The 15756-nt window shown below is 38.6% G+C and overlaps 1 protein-coding gene across 8 annotated transcripts in view; it reads left to right on the top strand.

Moving 5' to 3' along the window:
- ARSG (arylsulfatase G) overlaps positions 1-15756 on the top strand; it is a 185763-nt gene that overhangs the window by 40327 nt on the left and 129680 nt on the right. The window contains exon 1 of one of the 8 annotated variants that reach the window (XM_074224716.1): positions 438-4726. The exons of the other annotated variants lie outside the window; for them this stretch is intronic. The gene's annotated coding sequence lies outside the window, so the exon portion shown is untranslated. Of the gene's footprint in view, positions 1-437; positions 4727-15756 lie in introns of those variants that run through there. 8 annotated transcript variants of the gene reach the window in all.

The raw sequence follows: 15756 nt of genomic DNA, 5'->3' as shown, positions 1-15756 counted from the left end.
AAGCCGCTCCGTCCTCCGCCCGGCGGCGCTCCCGGGCCTCCGGGGCGCGGGGACGGCCGGGGCCCGGGGACGGCCGGGGCGAGGCCCGCGCAGGCCGCCTCGGAGCCGCCCTGCCGAAAGCAGGTCCCGCGCAGGTGGCCGGGACCCCCGGGGGCGCCGGCTCCGCCATTGGCGCCCGCCCCGCCCCGCCCCGCGCTCGAGGTGCGGCTCGCCCCCCGCCGCCGCCGCCGCCGCCGCGGACCGCCGGGCGCGCCGAGGCGGGGGCGGCGCGAGGGGACGGGCCCCCCGGACCGCGCGGTGGCCGCTCCCCGCCTGGTGGCGCCCCCCAGCCCGCGTGTGCGCGGAGAAGGGCGCCCACGGAGCGCAGCCCCTCGGGGAAGCGCGGCCACGGTGTGACTTGTCCGCCACCTACCCCCCATGCAAACAGCAGCAGAAAAGCTGTTGGTGAGAGGTGCAGCTCCCGGGAACGGGCACCAGGACCCTTGTGTGCCCTTCGGGGCCATTGTGCCCACACCCAGCCCCCCGGGCCGGGGCAGCCGGGCTGCTTTCGTGTCAGGACAGAATGCAACGGAGTGGTATCACAGGATTTCATCACCCTCCACCCGTACCCCACCCCCTTTTCAATTTGTTTTTATGTATTGTCTTCCCCCAAAGTGGAATAAATTCCTTTGATAGGAATGGTGTCCCTGGGAAGTTTTCACCCTGGCTGATCACTCGCCAGATGTTTTATAGCGGAGATTCTTTTCAACTATGATTAGGATCCAGATGACCACTGGAGAAAAATGTCAGTTCTCAGGTTCTGTGGCACCTGCTACACCAGCGATTTAGGGACCCTGGACAATGCCCCAGCTTCTGATCCTACTTAAGATTTTTCTTGAGTCTATGACTGATACCTAGGTGCTCTTTAGCCTCCAGTGTCTAACCACCAATTAGCCCTAGCAGAGATTTATATCTGGGGAAGAGAGCTCCTACACAGCAACTTATCTTTCAAATTGACCCTAGAAAACTGACCTTAGTCATCAATTCACCTCTCTGCAGATTAAATTTTCTCATTTGCCCTGAAAAAGACCTTCCTTCTTAGTCATAACAATGATGTTCAAAGAGCTAAATGCTCGGGAGTGTAATGGATGTCTATTTGATCTCTAAATAGGTGTCATTTAATGACATTAATAGATTGTGTTGAGTTTGCACAAAGTCTAACACAAATGAGAGACTGGACATATTTGATGAACTCTATGGTAGGACAGAAATGAGTCTTATAGGATGGACCAGTTTGGATGACTTTGAACCTACATTGTTGCCGTAATAATACTCACAATTTGATTACAGATCCATCAGAGTTTTAACGACTATAACATGGTCACAGAATAGTTGTTTTGGTGACCACTTTTAATGCACATATCTTCGGGGAAATATACAAGAAAATATTCCTAATAGTAAAATCATACTGAACATAATTTAATCTTTTTTTGTTGATTAGTCTTACAGTCCTTTAGCCCAAGTATCAAGAACATTGGTTCTCATTGTTCTTAAAAGCAAGGCAGTAACAATAGAAATTTCTGCTGGATAGAATTCTACATAAACTAACCTTTTCTGTATAGAGTCCTGTCTAGGAAAACAGACTTTAATTAATGGTAGTTTTATCACCAGATGGTGATATCTCTCTATAGGAGATACAGTTTGCTTAGGTTGGTACCTAGCACATAGTAGGAACTATATGAAATAAATTCTTGCATTAAAAGATAGGGGATGACTATTCAAAGTCTGTGGTGTGGTAAGTGGACTAAGGATAAGATGAAATTAAAAAAAAGTCAAGGACAACAAGATGTGCTTTTAAAAAGCTATAATATACTAGCTGTGTGACCCTGGGCAAGTCATATTACCCTTGATTGCCTCAAAAAAAAAGCTTTAATAGGAGAAAAAAGGATCAAAGAAAATTTAGAACCTTTGTTCTCTAATGAATGGAATGATTACTTACAAGGAATAGAAGACAGAGCTACTCAATTCTGTTTTGTTTCTGGGTTTTTTCCCCCCAAAGGATAACATGTTTAACATTTTGATCAATGACTGACAGTCATCAAATTTGAAAATGACCAAGATGACCTTTCTTTTAGAAATAACAGTACAAAGATGACTTAAAGGGACTTGATGAACAAGATAAATAAGGAGAGAGTGTAGGAAGACAATTAACTGCCCTTGATGAATTCAAGTATCTAGCCCAGATGCACAATATCCTTGGTTACAAAAAGAACTGACAGGTGTATTTAGTGAACTGCTTTCGATAACATTTGAGAAGTCAAGATAACAGGCAGTTAGATGGGGCAGTGGAAAGAGTGCCAGCCCTGTAGTCAGGAGGACCTGAGTTCAAATCCAACCTCAGACACTTAATTCCAGAGCTGTGTGACCTTAGGCATTACCTTAAATAAATAAAATTTAAAAAAAAAGAAAAGTCAAGAAAAACTGGAGCGGTGCCACAAAGAATGGAGTAAGCAAAGGATCTAAATTTGCAAGAAAGAAAAGGAGCAGAATCTACAAACAAATTCAGTTAGTTTGATTTTGATTCTTGGGAAATTTTTTGAAAGAATCAAGAAAGAGATGGTTATAAAACATCTTGCTAGAGAAGTAGTAGTTAGAAGCATAATGGCTTCATCAAGAACTGGTCAGACTACACACTACACATCTTCATTTTTAGGATTTCTAGACTATGAGGGTATGGATATAATTATATTAGATTTTGGCAAATCTTTTGATAAAGTATCTCTTTGTAGCTAGGGGATACAGTGCATAGAGCACCAGGTTGGAGCCAGGAAGTCATGAGTTTAGATTCAGCTTCACATACTTCTTAGCAGTCCAGTAAAGTTAAATTAAAAAACAAAAGAAAACAACTTCCCAAGTATAAATGGAGGAAGTATCGATAACAGTTCTGATAAAGATCTTGTAGGTCAATGTGAGTCAACTGGGGAATACAGAAGGAAAAAAAGCCAATTTTGAATTCTATATTGGGTTTTGTTAAGAGGGGAAGATCTGGGCAGCTAGGTGGTATAGTGGATAAAGCACTGCCCTTGGAGTCAGGAGTACCTGGGTTCAAATCCAGTCTCAGACACTTAATAATTACCTAGCTGTGTGGCCTTGGGCAAACTACTTAACCCCATTGGCCTTGTTAAAAAAAAAAAGAGGGGAAGATCTTCCAAGAATAGTCAATATTGTTTATGCTATTATACTCTTAAGTTCATCATACCTTATCTGGATTGTGTTCAATTCTGGCCACCATAATTTATGAAAGACATTAATAAAGTGGAGAATATTTAAGGAAGACAACCAAGATGGTCTTTAAGTAGAAGCTAGATGACCACTTGCTGGGTATGCATGACCCATACGTGATCAAATCTTCTCTATTTGCATTGAAGACAGAGGCAATATGAAGTAGGAAGCAGTATGGGTTCATAAGAATAGAATCATAGAATTTTAGTCCTGGAAGGGAAACCTGAAAAGGTTTACAGATGAAGGGACTCGGGTATAGAAAAGTGAAATGATTTATTCAAGGTCACACAGCTCTTAAATGGTAGAACTAGGATTTTAGCTAAAATTCAGATCCAGTAGACCTGGGGATACAGTACCACTTACTAATTGTGGGTCAAATTACTTCTTTGAGTTTTTATTTTTTCAATTGAAGATGATGATATTCTTCTCCCTATGATGATTGTGACTTAGACAATATATGTCTATAATGGAACAGGAAGAAATGGGCTTGATTTATATCACAGATGTAATTTATATCACTCCTCTGAAAGAGGAGTGTTTCAACAGAATTCTTAAATAATTGCATTTTATTTCCACTGGGATTGGTTTAGGTACACTCTAGTGAGGAATAACACAATTCAATTCAATTCAACAAACATTTCTTAAGTATCTATTTGCATATATAGTGCTGTGTCACAAATTGAGGAATATACAAAATGTAGATGATACAACCTCTGATTTTAAAGGATTTCTAATTTAATTGGAGAAGACAGGAAAACAAACTAAGGGTATATTACTGGGACAGAATTGATTGGTTGGTCTAGTCCTTCATTATTGAAGAAGATGAAAATGACATCACTATGTTTGAGACAAATTACAGTGTTTTGACTGTAGCTGATCAGACCAATACAAACTTGGAATGCTCTATTGCAGATTGGGCACAGGCCACATGAACACCTGGGGTGGATACTCTAAACTTACAGATGTCTCTTTTTCTTTGAGCTGCTTCAATTTTACCTTCCTCATAGAGGGCAGTACCCTCACTGATGAGGGCACACCATGCTAGGTGGTCCTGTGCCACTGTCTCTCATGCTGTATAATCAATTTTAAAGTTCTTCAATGAGACCTTCAGGGTGTCTTGGTATCACTTCTTCTGACCCCCTTGTGAGTGCTTGCCTTAATGTGAATTCTCCATAAAATAGTTATTTTTGGCAAGTGCAGGCCTGGCATTCTAACAACGTGTGCAGCCCATCATAGTTTCACTTTGTAGTAATGTTGGAATGCTAGGCAGTTTAGCTCGAGAAAGGACTCAGTGTCTAGTGTCTTCTCCTGCCAGGTGATCTTCAGAATCTTCCTAAGAAGTGATTCAGGTACCTGACATGACACTGGTAAATGATCCAGATTTCATAGGCCTACAGTAATGAGGTCAGCACAAGATGGAGTCTAAGAGTGAATGGAGAGAGTAAAATGAGAGAAATTTTAAAAGGTAAGGAAAACCCTAATATTTTCAGCTCCCTTCTAGCTTGATGATTCTGGTGTCACAATCAAAATATGCCATATTCCCCAAAAAGGTTTAGTACACAGTACCTTGGGGCACTGCAAATTTGAATCCTTTCTATAAGGTTTGGCCCAAATTAAATCTGGTTATTCTAGTCTTCATTGTCAGTGATTCTGTCCTAATATATAGTTAACTCTCAATTATCTAGAGAATAGGCACAAATAATCCAGAATAATTGGTAATTTTCAAAAATGATTTTAGAATATAACATGGACACACATTTTAGGCATATACATTTTCTCCCTTTCTTACTGCTTAGCCGGGGGAAAAGGTAAAACATTTATGTTTGGGTAGTTGAAACAATTTTAACAATTATAAAGCCAAAGCCCTCTCACCATTGCCAATTTCAAATTTAGTGCATGCACTTTTGCCTGAATTGTTCAGAACTGAATTACTGCAAAACTAGTTCTTGCTAATTTAAACCATGGAGGGCAGCATGGAAGCTTTACTATATTAATGAAAACGTTTCCATCCTTCTTCTCCCTCTGCCCCTAACAAAAACAAAAACACTAAACTATTTAGTTTGTGTTGGATAGAGTACAGAATACTCATTGTTGTGAGTTCAGATCTGGCCACAGACACTTTCTAGCTATGTGACCCTGGGCAAGTCACTTAATCCTGTTTGCCTCAGTTCCTCATCTGAAAAATGAGCTGGAGAAGGAAATGGTAAATCATTCCAGTATCTTTGCCAACAAAACCCCAAAAGGGATCATGAAGACTCTGACATGACTGAAATGACTAAACAACAATAACAACAACAAAAGAACTTTTGGAATCTCAGTACCAGAAGCAGAAAAATCAAGAAATTAAGAACTTTTATTTCTAAACTCTCATGCCTGTAACAACTCAGGAAATAGACAAAGCACCTTCTTTCCTCATAGTCCTTCATTACAATGAGGCAAGCCATTATGATGAACTTTTAAAACTTTTATACACATTCCTGGGAAATAAGCTCTATGTAGCCTGCTTATGCACAACTTTTCTTTCTTTCTTTCCTGCTTAGGAAAATTTGCATGAATATAAAATTCTTTCACAGTTGGCCTGCCTGCTTTCCATCAACATTATAGTCCTCAAACTCTTGATGTTTGATGGTTAAACAAACTTGACACTGGATTTCAAATAAGAATAAAACATTTACCAGTTCTGTAGAGCCTAAACTTGAAGTGAGTTCATTGAATTGTTCAAGATTTAAACCCTAAAGTTCTCTTGAATGTGGTTTTATATGGGCTAACACCCACACTCAGGAAATAGGTTTAGTTTTTAGTCAAAAATTATATGGTGAGAAAATTGGTTTCATAGAGGGGTGGAGGAGATTAGGAAGAGTGTTTATGAATACCTCTAACTCCCCCCCCCCCCCAATCCCTTTCAGTCAGAGTTTAGGTTGGTAAATATGCACTTCAACGACCCAGAATTAATATTTAAAATTTAAAATTATGTTTGTGTAAAGAGTTTAATGAAGCAGTTTCTAAGTACATTTTACCCTTAATCAGCAAGCATTTATTAAGCATGTGCCAAGCACATGTGCTGTATCCTAGGGATACAAAGAGAAAAATGAAATAAACCCTGCCTGCAAGGAGAGCTCCTTCCTAATATCTCTTAAAGGGGGGGTCTCAGGGAATCTTCTTTCTCAGATAATTTCCCACACTAGCCACAGGATTTTATCATACCCCTCTATAGGCTTCTCTTCCCCACCTCCTTTCCTCTACTTTTTCACCTTTTTTGTGTGTGTGTTGATTTCCTCCATTAGATTGTAAGCTCTCTTGAAGGAATGAGCTGTTTTATCCTTTTTTTTTGTATCCCTGGCACAATTCCTTTGAATAATAGAAAGAATTTTTAATAATGAGGAAGGAGATTTTTAGTATAGATTTATGTTAAGCTCAAAACAAATAGGAAAGGATAGAAAGAAGAGAAAAGTGGAATAGGATTGGAGAGGAAGGGCAGTCATGTAAATAGTCATGAGCAAAATAAATTCCATTGTTGAAGAGGAGAGTATGAAAGGACAGTTAAAAAAAATAAAGAGAGAAGAAAAATTTGGGATTAGAACAAGGTAAAGAGAAAAAAGGAGTTTCAAAAAAGAGGAATTAGATTGTCTCACTTATAAGTGTCAGGCAAATTCCCTTTTCTACCACTTTCTTTATAAAGATGAGAGTGGGTTTGAAGATAAAAAAAGTCAAGAGGACAGGATGCAAAGAAATACACAAGTAATAATCATAACTAAATGTGAATGGGACCGATGCACTCACAAAACAAAAGAGGATAGCAAAATGAATTAGTAAACAGTCTGACAATAGGTTGTTAAAAAGAAACTCTTCAAATACAAAGACTCATATAGTTAAAATGAAGGGTTTGAGCAAAATCTATTATGCTTCAGCTGAATTAAAAAGGAGTAAATCTTGATTTCAGATAAGTGGATAGTAAATATAGATGAGATCAAAAGAAATAAAAAGGAAAATTACATCATGCTTAAACAGCATAATAAAAATCAATACCAATCTTATTATATATATCACATACATATTTGTATGCAATAACTTAAATGCTTAAAGGAAAAATTTAACTATAAGGAGAAATAGTTGTAAAACTGTAATAGAAAAGGATCTTAATGTGCCTTTTCCAGATCTTTATTAAAGGATAAACAAAAAAGAAGTTAAGATCTGAATAGTACTTTAGAAAAATTAGAAATGATTGCTCTTTGGCAATTATTGAATAGAAATAGAAAGGAATTTATATATTTTTTAATCTCTACATAATGCCTATACAAAGTTAATTAGGGTATAAAGGTCTCTCCAAAAATGTAGAAGACATTATTTTATGGATTATAATGCAATAAAATTATATTTAATAAAGGGCCCATAAGGAAGGAATTAAGAAATAATTGGAGACTAAGTTCTAAAGATCTGTAGAATTGGTAGATCAAAGAATAATTTATAGAAATAATAGCTATTTCATCAAAAAAAAGAGTAAAGAGACAAAAATATCTTCTCTATGGGATACAGCAAAACTAATTCTGAGGGGTAAAACCTCCAACTAAAAAATAGTAGAAATTATAAAAATCAAGAGATTAATAAAATTGCAAGTAAAAAGACTTTGAATTGATAAAAAGTAATTGCTGTTTTTATTTTTAAAGTAACAAAATATATGAATAATTGGATTTGATTTTAAAAAGAAAAATAAAATTATTTTTCTCCAAAATGACAACTACTAAAGAAACTCAGCAATTTCATGGAAACCCAGTGACTTGAGAGTACATAGATGGTCAACAGAAACCACTAATAAAAAGAGGTTCAATGGGCAGCTAGGTGGCTTAGTGGATAGAGCACTGGCCCTGGAGTCAGGAGTACCTGAGTTCAAATACAGCCTCAGACACTTAATAATTACCTAGCTGTGTGGCCCTGGGCAAGCCACTGAACTCCATTGCCTTGCAAAAAAACCTAAAAAAAAAAGAAGGAAATGAATTTTTTGCAAAAAAAAAACCCTAAAAAAATAAAAATAAAAAGAGGGTCAAGTAGGTTAAGGACTGGGAAAAAGTCCAGTGGATTTAGTAATAAAGAGATTACTAGTAACCTGGGAGAGAACCAATTCAGCCAAATGCTGGAGTGTACAAGCAAGGGATTAAGGGATTAAGAAGTGAGTGGGAGGTGAGAAAATTAGGGGAAAGAATGTGGAATGCCTTTTCTAGGAGTTTGGCTATGAAAAGGAGACTAAATATAGGATAATAGCTTGGGGGAATAATAAGATCAGTTGAAGATTTTAGGAAATGAGGCATATCTGGACATATTCCAAGGCAGCATGCAAAGATAAGAGAATGAAAATTTTCAAGGAAAAAGGAAGAGGTAGAGGAATCAAGGAAGGAGATTAAAGCAAAAGCAATTCTGAGGCTGGGGAATCCCTAAATAATAAAGTAGAAATTATGAAAATTAAAATATTTTAAAAATTGAAAACAAAAAGGTCATTGAGTGAACAAATAAAACTAGTAGCTAAACTATTTGTCTTTTAATTTTTTTTTGGCGAGGCAATGGGATTAAGTGACTTGTCCAAGATCATACAGCTAGGTAATTATTAAATGTTTGAGGCTGGATTTGAACTGTCCTCCTAACTCTAGATTTGGTACTCTATTCATTGCACCACCTAGCTGTTCCTTTTCTTTTAATTTTTTAGAAAAATTAAAATAAATGAACAGATCACCCAAAAAAGAGAAGAAAATCAAATTCTTTTCTTCAAAATGACTCAAAGAACTTAGAGTAATATCATTGGAAACCCAGGAACTTTTTTTTTTTGGCTTTTTGCAAGGCAATGGGGTTAAGTGACTTGCCCAAGGTCACACAGGCAATTGTTAAGCATCTGAGGTCAGGTTTGAACTCAGGATCTCCTGATTCCAGGGTCAGTGCTCTATCCACTGAGCCACATAGCTGCCCCCTAAGGAATTTTAGAGCCTATCAACAAGGAAATGGTGATTTACAGTTTCAACTGATAAGTTTTGGAGGTATGGATTGTCACTTATAGGTGATAAGATCAGAAGTATGTGCATTCTTTGTGTGACCAAGATGGTGTGAAAATGCATATCCTATGATTTGAAAAAGCTGATAAAGTGGGAAGCAAGTATAATTGAAGATAGAACAATGTCTAGGCTGAAGTTTCCAACATATGCAACACTAGACTCCATAGCTTCTCCCTCAACAACTATATTGTTGCTTTCTTTTTAAGAGGAAAGAGACTCTTAAGAGACTAGAAACTTAATTGTCATTCTGAATAGATTGAGTACAGAGAGAATGGACAAAGAGAATTTCTTTCCTGAGAGTACTTTTAAACTTTTAACTCACAAAGAAATGTGAAGAGAATTCTTGAAAGACTGACTACTATCCTCAGAAGTGAATGGTAGTACTCTGTTCCAAAAGTGAGGAGGGTTAAGAGTGACAGTGACTTTTGTCATCTTTCTCACAACTGAAACATTGTAAATGCCTATTTTATCACTTGTCATGTAGTACACAATTTGTAGGCCAGGAACTTTATGTTTAAACATTTGAAATCAAAGATTTTGATATAGAGAGGGACTTAAACAACTGTGAAAATATATTTTTTTCTGGAGTAGTAAAATGTTACTTTATTAAAGTAGGGGAGAGGCTCAGAGAGGCGACATTTTAAGTCATAAGTCCATTGCTTGTCCTTCATTCTGGAAGAAGACCATGCATCAGGAAGGTGATGCCATAATTTACAAGTGAATTAGACTTAGGTGTGGGAAGTTTGTGCTGTGCAAAGTCACCTGCCTAACTCTCTCCTCCAGAAGCATCTGAGTCCAGTGGCAAAATTTAGATCAGCATTATTGGAGGTGACCTCAGACACTGGGAGAACTTGACCTTTTTAAGCTAAGGTTTTCTTTTGCCAGGTCTCAACATTTGTTGATTAAAACTGTGTAAGAAATGAGGCAAAGAATGATCTCTTTTACTTAGTTAAAAAAAAAATCAATCTGGGAGGGAAATACCCTGAGAGTTTCTGACCAGAACAGAAACAATTTTTTATCCACTTTTATCTACACTTACTCTTTGCATCAGAGCCCAGACCCAGGTGAGGTTTGGACTGTTATCTCTTGTTGGCCAAGCATTGAGAGCCAGAGTGATTTGGATTTAAGGCTTTAAGGCATGATCCTTAAAATAGAAATCTAGCCTGTAATTCCCAAGATAGCTTTCAGTGATCAAAATTTATATTCCTTTGGGCAAAGGACTCATAGGTAAGGATATGATCCCCTTTGTGGACAGAGGGAGAGGAAGGAGGGTAAGAGGAAGAGAGGGAAGGAAAGAAGTGTCTTTTTAGTAGTTGATATGGAAATACTCAAATAAACACCTTAATTACCTTAGAGCAGTAGTGTCAAACTGAAATTGAAGTAGGACCCACTAATCTAAACATAAGCAGTGGGCTGCCTATTAACTTAGCTTAAAAATGTACTACTATCTATGTTTTATTGTACTTGCATTTATTTTGTTATTTTATTTATTTATTTATTTTAATTTTTTTTTAAATTTATTTATTTTAAAGTTTTTTTCTTTCAGTATCCAGAGAAACAACTGTGGAGTTTGAACAAAGACCAAGGAGTGTTACCTTAAATTTAGAAAAAAAACCTGATATCTTATTGTCTGATCTTGCTATCTCTTATACTTTATGTTTCTTCCTTAAGGTTATGATTTCTCTCTCATCACATTCAATTTGGATCAATGTATACCATGGAAACAATGTAAAAGACTGACAAATTGTCTTCTGTGGAGGGGTGGGGGGGAAGGAAGTAAGATTAAGGGAAAAATTGTAAAACTCAAAATAAATAAAATCTTAAAAAAAAATTTCTCCCAACAACATACAAAAGCAAGTTTCAACATTTCCTTCCAATATCTTGAATTCCAAATTCTCTCCTTTCTTCCTACCCCACTTCCCCATTGGGAAAGCAAGTTACTTGGTATAGGTTAAAAATGTGTAGCCTTGAAAAACATTACAATAGTCATGTTGTAAAAGAAAACATAATCTAACTGCCCCCCCCCAAAGAAAGAGAAACCTCAAGAAAAATAAAGTGAGGAAAAAAGTATGCTTCAATCTGTATTCAGACACCTACACTCTGTCTTTTTTTATGTCTGCATTTTTGGGTTTTTTTTTTTTTTTGCAAGGCAATGGGGTTAAGTGGCTTGCCCAAGGCCACACAGCTAGGTAATTACTAAATGTCTGAGGTTGGATTTGAACTCAGGTACTCCTGATTTCAGGGCCAGTGCTCTATCCGCTGTGCCACCTAGCTGCCTCGTTTGCATTTTTTATCATAAATCTACTGGAGAAATTGGTTCAATATTTTTTCTCTGTTGTTATTGCTAGCTGCATTTCTCTTCCTCCTATTCTTCTATACCCCCATTTATTTCTCTCTCTCCTTTTACCCTATCACTCCTCAAAAATGTGTTGTGTCTAACTACCCTCTCCTACAATCTTCATTCTCTACTATCACCTATACTCTCCCCTCCCTCTCCCCCTCCATCTCATTCATGTCCTCTCCTGTTTTCCTCTAGGTTAAGAAAAAGTTTTATACTCAAATGAGTGTGAATGATATTCCCTCTCTGAGTCACTTCTGATGAGAGTAAGGCCCACTCCCTCCTCACCTTCCTCCTCTTCCACTCCACTGAAAAAGCTTTTGCTTGCCTCTTTTATGTGAAATAACTTACCCTACTCCATCTCTCTCTTTCCTTTCTCCAGTATATTTCTTTCTCCCCCATTACCTCCATCTTTTTAATGTATTATACCATCAAATTCAATTCCCTCCTATGCCTTATCTATACATGCTCCTTTTAACTGCCCTAATAAATAAGAAGGTTCATATGAATTATCAGTATCATCTTCCCATGCAGGAATACAAGCAGTTCAACATCATTAAGTCCCTCATGATTTGCCCTTCCTGTACACCGTTCTATGCTTCACCTGAGATCAAGCTCTTTATTCAGCTCTGGTTATTTCATCTGGAAAGTTTGAAAGTCCCCTTTTCAATGAATAGCCATCTTTTCCCATGAAAGAATATGTTCAATTTTGCTGGGTAGTTAATTCTTAGTTGTAATCCAAGATCTTTCGCTTTCTCGAATATCATATTCCAAGCCCTAAGATCCCTTAATGTTAAAGCTGCTAAATTTTGTGTTATCCTGACAGTAGCCCCATGATATTTGAATTGTTTCTTTCTGGCTGCTTGTAATGTTTTCTCCATAACTTAGGAGTTCTGAAATTTGGCTATAATATTCTTGGAAGTTTTCCTTTTGGGATCTCTTTCAGGAGGTGATTGGTCAATTCTTTCAATTTCTATTTTTACCCTCCTTGGATTTCAGAGCAGTTTTCCTAGAGAATTTCTTGAAAAATAATGTCCAGGCTCTTTTTTTTAAGTCATGACTTTCATGAAGTTCAATTTTTAAATTCTCTCTTCTGGATCTGTTTTCCAAGTCAGTTGCTTTTCCGATGAGAATATATTTTCTTCTAGTTTTTCATTCTTTTGATTTTGTTTTATTGTTTCTTGATTTCTCACAAATTCTTCAGTTTTCCTTAGCTCCATTCTGCTTTTTTTTTCCACAAGGCAGTGGGGTTAAGTGACTTGCCCAAGGTCACGCAGCTAGGTAATTATTAAATGTCTGAGGCCGGATTTGACCTCAGGTCCTCCTGACTCCCAGGGCTGGTGTTCTATCTACTGTACCACCTAGCTACCCCAACTTTTGAGGGTTTTTTACAACTATTTTCAGGGACCACCCCCTCCCCCCTGCCACCCACCCCCAGGGACTTGCAAGTTCTTAGTTCTTCCAGGGTTTTATGAGAGGCTATGACTGCTGTCCTGGCCATTGCTCTGGACTTTCTGCCCTGGAACCATGAGGAGAGTCCCTGCTGCCCTGCAAGCAGTAAACTCTGTTGTACTTCTGATCCTTTTCCTGACACTGGAACCTTAGACTGTGACCTGGATCTAAATATGGGCAAAGCAACAGAGTCCTGTCTCATGGATAGCAAAGAGATCTTGGCAATGTCCCTGGATCCCCATCCTATCCATGGACCAAGCACTCTGCAAGCAGCTTCTGGGTGCCCCCCCCCCATTTGCTCCTGGTCCCCGGAGTCTATGCTGATGCCTGTTCTAGACTGGGCTTCACTCTCACTCTGGTACAGCAGAGTTTTCCTGCTGACCTTCTAAGTTGTCCTTGGCAATCCCTGGACTGAGGTCTGGAATCATTACTGCTGTCACAGATCTAGGTGTCCTATAATCTGTTCCTGGATGACTGGAGCCACTTTGCTCCAGTTTGACCCAGACTGTCCTGCAGATACTTTTTTTTAAATTTATTTTTTATTCTCATTTTGTACAAATTTTTTTTACATTAATAAAATATTCTTGTTTACAAGTAAACAAAATACTCCTCCCCCCCCCCCACCATGAATATAGATAGACTTGATTGGGCAAAAAAAGTAAAGGGGAGGGAAAAAAATTAAAATTAAGAAAAATAATAGTAATAATTGTAGGTATGGCCAGGTGGTGCAATGGACAAAGCACCAGCCCTGGAGCCACGAGCACCCAAGTCCATATCCAGCCTCGTAAACCCAATAATCACCCAGCCATGTGACATGCAAGCCACCCGATCCCCACTGCCCTGCAAAAACCAAAAAAGAAGGGAAAAAAAGAGACCCAAAATAAAATAAAATAGTAATAATAGTAGGGGTGGCTGGGTGGCAGACAGAGCATTGGCCCTTGAGCCAGGAGCACCTGGGTCCAAATCCGGCCCCAGACACCCAAAGATCACCCTGCTATGCGGCCCCAGGCAGGCCACCCAGCCCCACTTGCCCTGCACTCTCCCCCAGATAATAATAACAAAAAATGTGCTTCAGTCTTTGTTCCAACACCAACAACTCTGTCACGGGTGGATCACATTCTTTATGATAAGTCCATCACAAAAGTTACTTCCATATTTTTCCACTGTTGCCATTGCTAATCGCAACTCCCTCCTTTCTTATTTCTCCACTACCACATACTATATTTTCTCTCTCCTTTCACTCTGACTCTGCTGTAGGGTCGCTGAGTGGTGCAGCAGACAGATCCCTGGTCCTGGGGCCAAGAAGCCCTGAGCCCCCATACCACCCCTTAGGCCCAGAATCCACCTGGCCCTATGGTCCTGGGCAGGCCTTCCAATCCCAGCCCCTTGCAAGAAGTAAAAAAGAAAATGTGTTATATCTGACCACCCTTCCCCCATGGTCCGTCCTCTCCTCCTTTATTCTCATCCCCACCCCTTCCCCCTGCTTCCTCCTCCTTCTTACTCCAAATGTCTATACCCCATTGAGTATATATGCTGTTTCCTCTCCTAGCCACCTCTGATGAGAGCAAAGGTTCCCTCATTCCCCCTTGCCTTCCCCCTTCCATATCATTGCAATAGCTCATTGTAATAAAAAAAATCTTATTATGTGAAATGTCTTGGACTATTCCCCCTCTCCTTTTTCTTTCTCCCATTTCATTTCTCTTTTTTACTATTGATTCCATTTTTACACCATATTTTATCTTAGAATTCAGCTTTCTCCTGTGCTTCAACTATAAAACTCCCTCTACCTGCTCTATTAACTGAGAAGGTTCATATGAATATTATCAGTATCATTAAGTCCCTCATATTTCTCCAATCTCCATGCTTCACCCGAGTCCTGTATCTGAAGATCAAACCTTCTGTTCAGCTCTGGCCATTCCAAAAGGAACATTTGAAATTCTCCTGGTTCATTTAAAGTCCATCTTTTTCCCTGGAAGAGGACATTCAGCCTTGCTGGGTAGTTCATTCTTGGCTGCATTCTAAGCTCTTTTGCCTTCCGGTATATTGTATTACAAGCCCTACGAGCTTCCAATGTAGTTGCTGCTAAGTCCTGTGTGATCCTGACTGCAGCTCCACGATATTTGAACTGTGTCCTTCTGGCTGCTTGTAATATTTTCTCTTTGACTTGGGAGTTCTGGAACTTGGCTATAATATTCCTAGGGGTTGGTTTTTTGGGATCTCTTTCTTGGGGGGATCAGTGGATTCTCTCCATTTCTATTTTGCCCTCTGCTTCTAGAATATCAGGGCAGTTTTCCTGTAGTAATTCTTTGAAAATGATGTCAAGGCTCTTTTCCTGATCATGACTTTCAGGTATTCCAATAATTTTAAAATTATCTTTCCTAAGTCTGTGTTCCATATCAGTTGTTTTTTCAATGAGATATTTCACATTTTCTTCTAATTTTTCATTTTTTTGGTTTTGAAGTATTGATTCCTGATTTCTGGTAAATTCATCAATCTCCCTGAATTCTATTCTTTGTCTGAAGGATTTGTTCTCCTCAGAGAGTTTTCTTATCTCTTTTTCCATCTGGCCAATTTTGCTTTTTAAAGCATTCTTCTCCTCAATAACTTTTTTTGAACTGTTTTATCCATTTGACCTAAGCTGGTCTTTAGCATGCTATTTTCTTCAGCATT

Source organism: Macrotis lagotis, chromosome 2, assembly GCF_037893015.1.
Source record: "Macrotis lagotis isolate mMagLag1 chromosome 2, bilby.v1.9.chrom.fasta, whole genome shotgun sequence".
In the NCBI taxonomy this organism is placed as follows: Eukaryota; Metazoa; Chordata; class Mammalia; order Peramelemorphia; family Peramelidae; genus Macrotis; species Macrotis lagotis.
This window is presented reverse-complemented; position numbering and strand designations above follow the sequence as displayed.